This window comes from Cherax quadricarinatus, chromosome 37 (assembly GCF_038502225.1).
Source record: "Cherax quadricarinatus isolate ZL_2023a chromosome 37, ASM3850222v1, whole genome shotgun sequence".
Classification (NCBI taxonomy): Eukaryota; Metazoa; Arthropoda; class Malacostraca; order Decapoda; family Parastacidae; genus Cherax; species Cherax quadricarinatus.
Window position 1 is genome coordinate 27,195,775 of NC_091328.1, and position 13,793 is coordinate 27,209,567.

Consider the following 13,793-nt stretch of genomic DNA (forward strand, 5'->3'; position numbering starts at 1 on the left):
GAAATAATACCAGTGAACAGGTTTATCTTACTGTTACGTATGTTGCACTTCTCTGACAAAACCAGGCCTGACAGAAGTGACAGGTTATACAAGATTAGAAATGCTTTCATGTATCTCAAACAAAAGTTCAGGATATACTTTTATCCATTCAAGAATCTTGTAATTGACGAGTCTTTGATTTTGTTCAAAGGTAGACTGTCATTCAAGCAGTATATACCGAGCAAGAGGAACCGCTTTGGTATAAAATTGTTTGTACTCTGTGATTGTGACAGTGGCCTGGTGTTGGATATTGTTGTATACACGGGTAGTAAAACATTGAAAGATACCAAGATGTTATTGGGTATATCAGGTGACGTAGTGAGAAACATGATGGCACCTTATCTTGGTAAGGGCCATACATTATATACCGATAACTGGTACACAAGCCCATTACTCAGTGATTTCATGCGAGTGAACAAGACAGATGTGTGTGGCACAGTGCGTTCTAATCGTAAACATATGCCCAGGCTCAACACAGGTGTTCGTGGTGATGACGTGCAGGTGTTTACTGCCAATGACATCATGGCATTACGGTGGCATGACAAACGAGATGTCACATTGTTGACAACCATTCACCGTAATGAAATGCAAGACAGTGGCAAAGTTGATCGAGTGACTAATGAACGTATTCGAAAACCAGTGACAGTGATTGATTATACACAAAACATGCGCTTGGTTGACAAGTGTGACATGCAGATTGGTTTTGTTGACTGTGTTCGTAAGAGTTACAAGTGGTACATGAAACTTTTCTTCCATCTCATGGACATTTCAATGCTGAATGCATATAATATGTACCAAATAAAGACTGGTAACAGACCACCGTATGGTGAATTTTGTTTGTCTGTTGTCAGACAACTCATAATGAAGTACCAGGTAACAACACCTGCAATACAACATGGTCCTCGAATTCATCACAATATACCCAAGCGTTTGAGAAGAGAAGGTGATCATTTCATAATACAGCTTCCTTCAACTCAAAAGAAATTTGCTCAGAAGAGATGCATTGTCTGTGCACAAACAAAACGACGGCAACAAAGACGCAAAGACACTCGGTTTATGTGTGAGGAATGTAAGGTGCCTCTGTGCATGGTGCCTTGTTTCAAGGAGTTCCACAAGCTCCAGCAGTTCTAAAACCATGTCCAGTGATTGTAAATATGTAAATATATGATAGAACATTAGTATTATACAATATTTGTGCATGTTTATTGTAATAAACAACAGTGGTAAACAATAATATGATAATAACTTTAGTGCGGTTATTGTGTTCAATACAGTGAGTTTATATATATACATTATATACAGTATTGGTCTCTCAGGCCCCAAATGTTAGTAGGAATAGAAAAAAATTGGAAAAGAAAAGAAAAAACAACTAAAACAACAAAATAATATAATACGCGTATGTGGAATTCGTCGATGTTGCCGCCACCACATCATTTTCTACAAACTTCTTGGCACTGTATCAAGTGAGGCTTTGGTAAGATTAGTTGGAGCTAGATACATAGTGAATTTAGGAAATTTCCAGTAAGGTGGTCATTAGCCTGAGTATTTGAAGTTGAGATTTTGCTAACTATTTTCCATCCTATAGTAAAGAAAAAAATTGATGAGTATGTTGACAGTGTCTGCAGGCTGGATGTGAGGTTCATCTGGTTTAGTTAACTTTATATCTCCGGTTTTGGACAGTTTTCGAGAGCCTGGGATTTCAGAGAGTTTTTTCCAGATCTTTTTCATATCCCTGTTTTATTTTGTTAAATCAGCTTTTTTGCATAATAAACATTATAGCTGAAAACTGTTATATTCTTGGTGAAGCTGAGAACAGTTTTTGCCTGACTTGCTGTAGAATAAAGACAATTATTTTTGGAAGAGCACTGAGTCTCACTAGCATGAGATTAATATCTGGATCAGTCTCTGAATTCATGAGTCAAAAATAGGAAGAATGTTGATATGAAGATAGGCAAAGGATAGGAGAAATTAAGTGGGAAGCAATAAAAAGTAAAACAAGAAAATATAGTTGATATAATTACTAAAAAAAAAAATTATGAAAATAAAACTGGTATAACTAACAATTATGAGAATAGAGACAACGTCTAGAGCTATAGAATAACTTATTCTGGCTCAGTGGAGCTATAAAACTCCAGTAATAACATTGAAGATGGTGTGGGAGATGTAGATGGTGAGGGAGATGTAGATGGTGTGGGAGATGTAGAAAGCTATGGAGACCTAGTATATTCAATTAAACATTATGATTAGCAAGTCTCCTATCACTAAACATAATGAAGGAAAATTTCTGGGCCTATTCCTTAACAGCAACTTGAAATTCAGTGCCCACATCCAACACATTACAATAAAAAAAAAAAGTGCCCAAAACAGCTGGTATCCTCTCCAAGATACATTATTAGATACAGTGGAACCTCGGCTGTTGACTACATTACTTGTCAAACAAATTCGTTTTCGAACTGGGAATTTGAGAAAAAATGTCCCGTTTTCTAACGTTCTCGTAGTTGTCACCGACAAGCGGATGGCTTGGGTCATGTGCTCACAGAATGTGCACTGGACAATGAGTAGACAGCATGAGCCTGAACTGGAAGATGTTCAGCATGTCCCTGGGAAAGATCTTAGGTCTAGAGGTGACTGAAGATGATGTGGAGGAGTTGGTGGAGGAGCACAGAGCCAAACTCACCACAGAACTTGTAGACCTTCAGAAGGAGCAACAGTAGACTGCAGCAGAGGAGCTGTTATCAGAGGAAGAGGAGGGAAGGGATGATGAGCCCAATGCACTTGTCAAGGAAATGAAGTGCAAGAGTTTGCTGAAAAATACCATCCAGACAAAGCAGTGGCCATCCGTCTCTCTAACATGTACAATGCAGTGTCATGTCTCGATTTAGACAAGTGTTAAAACAAAGCCTGTAATAAACCTCACTGGACAGGTTTTTAGGGAGATAAAGAACCAGTGAGCCAGAACAAGGTTAGTGGTGAAAAGAGACAAAGAGAAACACCACCAAAAGGACAGTTGCCTGACATTAATAGGTGACTCTCTTTCCAAGCAGTAACATACCTCCTCCTCTCCTCTACATCCTGCTTCCAGTATGCCATTAGGTAAGAGGCAGTTAAATTTGCATTTACTGTACAGTAATTCAGTTAAAGTTTCTTTTAGTATTCATTTTCACACTTTTATGTAGTACAGGTCTGCCATCACAAATCCGGCAATCAGTTATTCGGCACTAATTTTGGCTAGCATAATTTCAAATTTCCAGGGTCGCCACACCAACCTGCTGGTACTGTTTGGTGGCGCTACTTGTTGCATAAGTCATTCTAATTTCTTTTTCTCCATTTGTTATAACCTGCTTACTTTTAGCCCTAGCCATGGTTCCAATGAATAAAAGAAATGCTTATCGTTGTGTAAAGCACCTACACAGTACATTGTCCATTAAAGATAAGGTGGCTTTGAAGCCACTGTCGGTTGCCATGAGCTCAGTCTCGTGATGCAGGAGAATATGCTTTATTATTACGCTAATATCAACATTACAGCTTATTGCCTATCACAATTGATCTAATATGATATAATAAACAACATAAATTACATAAAACATGTTAAATACTCCAGAATAAATAATATTTGGCATAATACCGAGCAGCTTGACGGAGGTATGAAGAGGATATGGTATACAAGTACCATTCTCCTATCCCTGTCTTGGGGCTTATATTAGAGAAAACGGAGTATAGCACAGGGCTAACTGTGATATACACTCGTACTGCACCATAAACCTGAAACAAAAAACTTATTTTCCCTATATAGATTATCACACATAGCAGCATATGTGTAGAGAACCTAGGATAACCCAAAAAAGTCAGACATGGCTTATTTCTAGTACCTGGCTTGGGTTAGCCATATATGATTTTTGGTAAATATTCGATTCCCAGCCAGGGTAGAAACACTGGGCGTGTTTCTTTACACCTGTTGTCTATGTTCACCCATCAGTAAATGGGTACCTGGGTGTTAGTCGACTGGTGTGGGCCTCATCCTGGGACACTGACCTAATTTGCTTGAAATACTCTGCATAACAAGCGGCGTTCAATATAGTAGTATGTCACTGATGTCAGCTAAGTATGTATCCCATGTACATGTACGTGTAGTATATAAAGATATTTTTATTATTATTATTATTATTATTATTATTATTATTATTATTAATATTGTTTTTGTTATTTTCTCAATTGTTTGTTGAGTTATCTTATTGAAACTTGGTCAATGTATGATGGAAAGATACTTCTTAACGTACACCAAAAATGAAAGAAATCAGACCATAAATAGCGGAGTTCACTTCTCAGCCATTAGCGGCGGCTTAGCGGTATATTTTTGTATGGTTGTTATGGTTATATTCTCGTTTTTTCGGTCTCATTTGATAGAATGAAAGATATATTACAGAAATAGATATGATTTTGATTGGTTTCATGATGAAAAGTACCTTGAAATTGCGCTCACAGTAGCGAAACTGTTCTATTTTTTAGCGAAGCTCAAGAGTAAACAAATGACATCACCGTCCAATACCTGTCTGCCTGCCAATCCAAATTCCAATAAGGAGTCAAGAATGGCTTGACATTATTTATACAATTATTACAATAATGCAGCAGTCTGCATAACAGTAAATCTTCTATTTTTTTGTGAATAAAAATTCACAAAAAAAAAAAAACAGAGAAAATGTTATTTTAGTGACAGGAATGTCTGCATTGTTTATTCTGGACCCTATTTTGAAATTGGCATCTGTTGAAATTTGTGTGATATTGACTAAATTGCCAATTTCTGACCACTATACTGGGTAGTTAAAATAAGTGAATGTGCGGTTTCTTGTACTCAGTCGACAGACTAGAAGTATATAAGTAAGTTTATTCAGGTACTATACACAAATACAGTTACATAGATTATCGTACATAGCATTGTATGTATAGAGAGCCTAGGATAACCCAAAAAACTCAGACAAAGTGACTTACCTCCAGTACCTGGCTTGGGCTTGCCATATATGATTTTTGGTAAATATTTTTTTTCTCAGTTGTTTGTTTGGCTGTCTTATTGAAACTTGGGCAATGTATGATTGAAAGATGCTTCTTAACGTACAACAAAAATAAAAAAAGATGGACGACAAATAAGGGAATTCACTTCTCAGCCATTAGCCGCCTCTTTGCGGTATATTTTCGTATGGTTTTTATGGTTGTATTCTCATTTTTTTGGTCTCATTTGATAGAATGGAAGATATATTACAGAAATAGATATGATTTTGACTGCTTTCATGATGAAAAATACCTTGAAATTGAGCTCAAAGTAGCGGAAATGTTCGATTTTTGCCGATGTTCAATGAACTTTGTGTAAGTCGAGTTGGTTAATTTTATTAAGTGTATTCTAACCTAACCACTCTGTAATCCGGCAAACTCAGTAATCCGGCACACTACAGGTCCCATTGATGCCAGATTTGTGATGGAGGACCTGTAGTACATTTTTAACAAATTATTACATTGTCATTTGCAGTCTGGAACAGATTAATTCTATTTACATTATTCCTTATGAGAAAAACTGCTTTGGTTGTCGTCCATTTTGGTTGTGGAATCAAAATCTAGAATGAATTATATTCAACAACCAAGGTTCCACTGTACCTCGAACAGCATTACTTACACTTTACTTCACACTAATCTACCCCTACCTCAACTACATTATCAGTGCTTGGGGATCCACAACTGCAAATCACCTCAAGCCAATAATGATATTTCATATACCTACAGGCTTGCCTGTGCAGGTTCCTGTTATAGGTAGTGAACTGTCTCTTATACCTTCTCCAAGGTTTGTATTTAGCAGCAGCAGTCTCTCTACAACGAAAACTGAGCCAAGGCTGATCTGTAGGCTTCATCACATACTGTTGGTGAAGGATGTTCTTGTCATAGATTAAGGTTGTGTCAAGTGAAGGCGTTCACTTGGTTGTCAACATCACCTTGGAGAAGGGCATTCCAATCGAAGGTGGCGAGCTCAAACCCAGTTTCCTCTTCCCCACAGCTAGGCTGTACATGATGATTCCTCACCTCGTTCTGTTGGGATCTTCAGTGTCATAAAAACAGCCTTGTGGTTAGACAATCCAACGTAGCTAAGGGGTTGACAAGTAACTATACCTTCTGACAAATCACTCACTACTGGGTCGAGGGAGGAACCAGAGATGTGAGTAGGGTAATCAACAAAGTTTCTCATGTCAAACACTGCAAAAAGGTCATCAAAGTCCCTCTATTTAAGAATGTTGACATTCATGCTGAAGCAGAAGGGAGTCCACATTCTCCATTAGGAAGTTGATGGGGTCTGAGTGTTGTCACTGAGGTCTGTACATTGCACATGCGAGTACAGAGGTACTAGAGTGAGTAGGGATGGCAACATCAATTGGCTGGGCATGTACACGTTTAGAGAAGCACACAGCAATACCTCCTCCTTGCCCTTGCCTGTCTTTTCTCATCCATGAGGTGTAGCCAGCAATTCTTGCAAAATTTTCTGGAGTCTTGTCGTCCAAAAATGTTTCAACGGCTATCATGTCGGGAAGTTGAGTGTTCACGAAGCTGTGCATGAGCTTTCGAACACTGGTAATGAATCCTCTAATGTTGTCCAGCAGGATACTGATAGACTGGCTCCTGATGACTGTGTTCAGCTTGAGGTGGTGGGTGTGTAAGGTGCCTGCCATTGAGACAGGTAGGACATAGGGGCAGCCACTGGGATGTAGGTCTGTAGTCTTGTATTGGGCACAAAACCACCTGCTTGGCCACAATAGAAGTAGCTGGGTGGGTGATGTGAGTGTGTGTTCACCAACTCAGAGATCCTGCTGGTTTATTCCAAGAAGAGATCTCTAAACAGGTGATCCTGTCTGTCAGGATCCCTTTTCTTCTATGCTGGCCCTCCTAATGTCCCCTCTTGTGGTAGTAATTGCACCTGATATCACGCAGGCAGCTGTCAGTGGTGTGCCCCTCTGGCGACAGCGAGAGCACTGCCAAGGTTCCTGGGAGGGTAGACTCCTATTTGTTGCACCTCCTGTGTTTCACTGCTGATTCAGCAGCTGATTTATCAGTAGGTTCTGCCACTTGTGAGCCTGATGATTATATACCTGGTGAGCATTTTCCTAGGACAGTGTTGGTGGAAGGTGAGACAGCTGTAGGTGTCTTCTTCCTTGAGTCGATGTGTTCAGTCCATCAATCTTGAATAGAATACGGCATATCAGCGGAGAAGCAGCTTATAAACCGTATGGCAGGAGAGGTGCAGCAGTCATAGGTCGTGTCACATTTGTTCAATGTGGAAGTAGGTCGTGCCCAAGAATTAGGCAAGCGGCATGTCGGTTCTCTGAACCATTCATCTACAAATCTGTCAGACACTGCAACTTCTTGGGATCTTAATACTTAGGAATTCTTCGCTTGCCTAATTCTTGGGCACGACCTACTTCCACATTGAACAAATGTGACACGACCTATGACTGCTGCACCTCTCCTGCCATACGGTTTATAAGCTGCTTCTCCGCTGATATGCCGTATTCTATTCAAGATTGATGGACTGAACACATCGACTCAAGGTTGAGGGACTGATTACCTCATTCTCCTCCTGTTCTTCAAGTTTCTCCTTCGTATGGACTGATGAAGCCACTGTGTGGCGAAACGTTTCCTCAATAAAGATACCCAAGAGTTGCATATGTGTCTAATTTATCAACATGTCGGTTCTCTGAACCATTCATCTACCACAGGGTTGGCACTAGAAGCTTTCTTGGGGCCCATGGCGACTTATTTTACAGAAACAAGCACCAAAAACAGTGATAATATGGATAATATGGAATGTACCGAATGTATCCTTAGATGCGCGCACACTGGCTGGCTTGTAAACACTGGCACACACAGGGCAGTTCAGGCCACACGTGGACACGTCTCGTACGAATCGTATCACATACCGGGTTTTGTAACGGGAACCGAGGCAAATTTTTTGCAATATAATGCATCGGATACTGGATTTATCAGATACCGATAGCATCACGAACCGGGGGTCCACTGTACTTGATTGTGCACCCCATAGTACTAGATAGAAGTGCAGTAAGACTTGGAAGAGGAAAATGGAAGAAGTACAATAGAAGTTCACTGTAAAGGGGTTAGTGATGGGTCTCAGCATCAAGCAACCTCCTAGACTACATATTTTGTCTATAAATTTATACTTAATTGTGCACCCCATAGTACAAGTGCAACAGTAATTGAAAGAGGAAAACCAAGAAGAAGAAGACGTACAAAAGAAGCTCACAGTAAAGGGGTTAGCTGGTGTGTTTGTCTGTGTTTACATTCTCAGTCTCTCATGGCAGCTTAATTAAGAAATGATTAAACTCAGTGAACAAGATATGTCAATGGATATAATAATAATAAAAACAATAATCATATAATAATAAAATATAATTAATCACTCTGGGCCGCTTTAAATGTCATACGTATTTCGCGTGGGTGTGGTAGCTGACATTTAAAGCACTCCAGAGCAACTGTTATTAAAAAAAATAAATCTTTTTTTTTTAACAAAGTCGGCCGTCTCCCACTGAGGCAGGGTGACCCAAAAGGAAAGAAAATCCCCAAAAAAGAAAATACATATTTTCATCATCATTCAACACTTTCACCTCACTCATACATAATCACTGTTTTTGCAAAGGAGCTCAGAATACAACAGCTTAGAAGCATATACAGTGGACCCCGAGTTTCGGCAGCATCGACTTTCGTGAAATTCGACTTTCAGCAAGTTTTTTCGGCAAAATTTGGCCTCGAGTTTCGTGATTAGACTTGTGATTCGGCGACCGTCCAGTACCCGTCCACCTGTCACCACGCACACAAAGCCAGTCTCCCACGCCATTCACGCTCATTGTGATAGAGAATCTTTTCCCGATCATGACGACACCAAAAGTATGAAATTTGATGGAAAACTTACGGAATTATGCTCTCGCGAAGTTAGCAGTCTAGACGATATTTACGCATCGGCGATTTTGCCCACTTTGAGCCCTATTTTCAGCCAATTCCAGTGTACTAGTTGACAAAAATCATAACTATTTTGCTAGAACTCCATTTTTTCTATTGAATGAGTACAAGAAACCACCCATTAACTGATTTCAATTATCCAATAAAGTGGTCAGAATTTAGCAATTTTGGCATTTCACACAAATTTCAAAAGATGCCAATTTCCGAATAGGGCCCAGAATAAACAAGAAGGACATTCCTGGCACTAAAATAAGTTCTCTGTTCGTTAGTCACATCCCCAGGCCCCTCTTATTTTTGTGGCTTTCCACTTTGAATTTTTATTACAAAAAATAGAAGATTTATTGTTATGCAGACTGCTGCGTTAGTGTAGAAATGGTATAAATAATATCAACATACTTGTGAAAGAATATCAGACTCACCAGTTGACATGTATTGGATGCTTGGCATGATTTGTTTACTTTTGAACTTTGATAAAAATCGAACATTTCTGCTACTTTGAGCTCAATTTCAAGGTATTTTTCATTGTAAAACCAGTCAAAATCATCTCAATTTTGGTAAAATGTCATCCATTCTATAAAACGAGACCAAGAAAAGTAGAATACAACAATAAATACCATACGAAAATACAGTGCAAAGTCGCTGTTTTATTCCAAAAACACGGACAAAGTTTTTTTTTCTCATTATGCACTGTGTGCTGCAGGATTTTTTTATACTGCGCACACTGACGACATAGACCCATTCTTTCATATGTAGGCCTACCAGCTTTCTCTCACCAGATTTGAGGGCGCTAGAACTTAGGGGTACTAGTACGTCAAAAACCCTGGGTCGTAAGCCGTACAAGTACGGCCGAAACCCTCAAAGGGTTAAATGTCAATGAAGAAAGGGAGGCGGTAATTTCATGCACTGGCCAGGGAGGTATACCATCTTTTAGGAGTGAAGAAGAGCAGGACGTGAGTGTGGGGGAGGTGCGTGAGGCATTACGTAGAATGAGAGGGGGTAAAGCAGCTGGAACTGATGGGATCATGACAGAAATGTTAAAAGCAGATGGGGACAGTGTTGGAGTGGTTGGTATTTTTGTTTAATAAAATATATTACTAAATGTAAAAGAGAAACTTTCATTTTTCCTTTTGGGTCATCCCGCCTCGGTGGGATATGGCCGATGTGTTGAAAGAAAGAAAGAAAATGTATGAAAGAGGGGAAGGTACCTAGGAATTGGCGAAGAACGTGTAAAGTCCCTTTATATAAATGGAAGGGGGACAAAAGAGACTGTAAAAATTATAGAGGAATAAGTGTACCAAGTATACCAGGAAAAGTGTACGGTAGGGTTATTACTGAAAGAATTAGAGGCAAGACAGAATGTAGAATTGCGGGGGTGAGCAAGGAGGTTTTAGAGTGGGTAGGGGATGTGTAGATCAAGTGTTTACATTGAAGCATATATGTCAACAGTATTTAGATAAAGGTAGGGAAGTTTTTATTGCATTTATGGATTTAGAAAAGGCATATGATAGAGTGGATAGGGAAGCAATGTGGCAGATGTTGCAAGTATATTGAATAGGTGGTAAGTTACTATATGCTGTAAAGAGTTTTTATGAAGACAGTGAGGCTCAGGTTAGTGTGTGTAGAAGAGTGTGAGACTACTTCCCGGTAAAAGTAGGTCTTAGACAGGGATGTGGAATGTCATCATGGTTGTTTAATATATTAATAGATGGGGTTGTAAAAGAAGTAAATGCTAGGGAGTTTGGGAGAGGGGTGGGATTAAATTATGGGGAATTAAATACAAAATGGGAAGTGACACAGTTATACAGTGGTCCCTCAATAATCGTCCGGCCTGAAAGTCGTCCATTTCGGAAATAGTCCCGTTATTTCGTCTAAACATTGGCTCGCAAATGGTCCGTTAACTCGCTAATCGTCCTTCGTCCGGGACGCGTACTCACGCTCTGAGCCGCCTGGGCCTGCCTTCCCAGCCAGTGTGCCATTGTTTACCAGTGAGCGACGGTCCCCTCACTTGCTCCTACGAAATATTTCATAATATTCCATTGATTTTAGTGCTTGCAAGTGCTAAATAAGCTACCATGGCTCCAAAGAAAGCTTCTAGTGCCAGCCCTTTGGTAAAGAATGTGAGAAACACATAATTTATGAAAAAGTTTGTAGAAAAATACAAAGGTGGTGGTGGTAGAGTGGAAGCAGTTGTGATAGTGGTTGATGGTGGTAGAAGGTAGTAGTGATGGTGGTAACAGTTGTAATAGTGGTAGAAGGTCGTAGTGATGGTGGTAGAGGGTTCCTTCTTTAGTGATTCAGCGATTCTACCAACTCCTCCAATGATGTTGGAGTTATATAGGGCTACAGAAAGCACCACCGCCTCAGCTGCTGCTTCACCACCATTATGGACGGATTACTCTCAGTGGCCCTTATATACCCAACAACAACACAACACAACACCTCTCGTGACATAGTTAATGACTTATTTTATTCATTCTAGAGTATATTCCATGTTTCTATGTTATTAATATTGTTTATTATGTCATATTAGTTGAATTGTGATAGATAAATAAGCCGTAGAGTTGATATTAGTGTCATATTCTCCAACAATAAACTTGCCATCCCTCCCTCACACAAACAAGTCTCCAATAAGAACATAAGAAAGGAGGAACACTGCAGTAGGCCTGCTGGCCCATACTAGGCAAGGAGGAACACTGCAATAAGCCTGTTGGCCCATACTAGGCCGGTCCTTCACAAATCCAACCCACTAACAGAACAAATGCTACCCAAGCAATAAGCTCAGGTGCAAGTCCGACTCAAATCCAACCCCTCTCACTCATGTATTTATCCAACCTAAATTTGAAACTACCCAATGTTTTAGCTTCGATCACCCTACTAGGCAGACCGTTCCACTCATCAACTACCCCTATTACCAATGTTCATTTATACATTTTATTAGTGCTTTACATTTATTTGGCATTTTTTCTGCATGTAAATCTATATTTATGCTAGGGAAGTGACCCCTGAAGTGACCTAGAGTCCTTATGGAGGGGGATTCCCCTTCCAAACAATAACCTCTCTTCCCTCTCTCCTCCTCCCTGTCTTCCATTCATCAACAACAGCCTTCAATAAAGGTAACTGTCATGTTGAATGTTCATTCTTTTGTGCATGTAAATCTATCTTTTAGGTAAAAAAAAAAAAAATTGTTGTTGATACTTCTGGGTGTCTGGAACGAATTAATTGGATTTACATTATTTCTTATGGGGAAAATTGATTCGAAAATCGTCTATTTCGATAATAGTCCCACTTCCAGGAACGGATTAAGGACGATAATTGAGGGACCACTGTACGATTTTCAGGACTTGACGAGCTGTTGGAGTGTGAGCAGGGTAATATTTAGTGAAGGGATTCAGGGAAACCAGTTAGCCAGACTTGAGTCCTGGAGGTGGGAAGTACAATGACTGCACTTTGAAGAAGGGGTTTGGGATACTGACTGGAGTGACACCTAAACTGTCATATCTGGGTGCCTTTGCAAAGACAGTGATTATGTGTGAATGATGGTGAAAGTGATGAATGACGGTGAAAGTGTTTCTTCTTTTTTATGGGTCACCCTGCCTCAGCGGGAGACAGCCGACATGCTGAAAAACAAAAAATTAAAGTGGAATATGGTTACTGAGTGAGGTTCATACCTTGATACTGCACTAAAGTGGGAATCTACTATGTGGTAGAACCTCAATATGTCAGAATCTCAACCTTTCAAAAGTAGTATCCATGAATTTTTGCTTAAAAATTTGCCTTAAAATCTCCACCTATACACGATACGGAAAATTAGACAAATGCAGTTCTTGATGAACACGGAGTTCCACGAGTCTGGCCCTAGGGCAGAGTGCATGGGCATGTCATTTATCACCTTTTCCAAGCCATTTGGCATCAGGATAATATCAGATAGGTTTGAGTCTACCAAATTCTCTCTTTCACTCATAAAAAATTCATTTAGGTCTTCGACTCCCAGAATGGTTAGTGGCTCGCTAAAACCCAAGTCATATTGGGATTGGAGTAGCTCACTCATTTCCTTGCTATCATCTGTGTAGGACCCATCTCATCGAATACTAAATGTTGTTCTCAATTTTGATTTGGCATAAGAAAAGAAATATTTTTTTGTTTCTTTCAGTTTCACTTATGGCTTTTAGTTCTTCCCGCATTTCTTATTCCTTTAGCTTTAGTTCGATATTTGCTATTTCTCTGATCAGTGCCTCCCTTCGTATTACAGCCATATTAGCCTCTTGTAGCCACTGTTATTCTTTGCCTTTGCCTGTATAGGGAGCGCCTCTCTCTCTCTAGTTTACAGCTTCTTTTCCTTTTCCTTAAAGGAATATGCCTTGAGAATACCACGAGTGCTACAAAGTTAATTTGTTCTAGATATTGGTTTGGATCCATGTTGCTTAGATTATCTTCCCAGTTTATTTCATTTAGGACCTGGTACTACTTTATATTTTGTTTTTATCATCTTTTTCAGCAGGTCACAATCTAAATTATTCATTTCACAAGTTCTTATTTTCAGTCTCATTTTCTTTAATAATACAAATTCCTGATTCTTAAACACCAAAGTTGCACACTATCATCACCATCATCACACGAGAACCCCTTTATGAATATCTATTAAAACAGTTATAGTTTCCAGCTTATTCCTCTTCTCAGCAGTACAAGCGTCATAAAACTGCTCTTGGGTGCCTTGGTTAATATCCAGAGATGAGATAGGTTGATGAAAACAT

General features: G+C 39.5%; 1 protein-coding gene across 1 annotated transcript in view; it reads right to left on the bottom strand.

The window, feature by feature from the left end:
- Stat92E (Signal transducer and transcription activator Stat92E) overlaps positions 1-13,793 on the bottom strand; it is a gene marked incomplete in the record, with an annotated part of 406,006 nt that overhangs the window by 314,681 nt on the left and 77,532 nt on the right.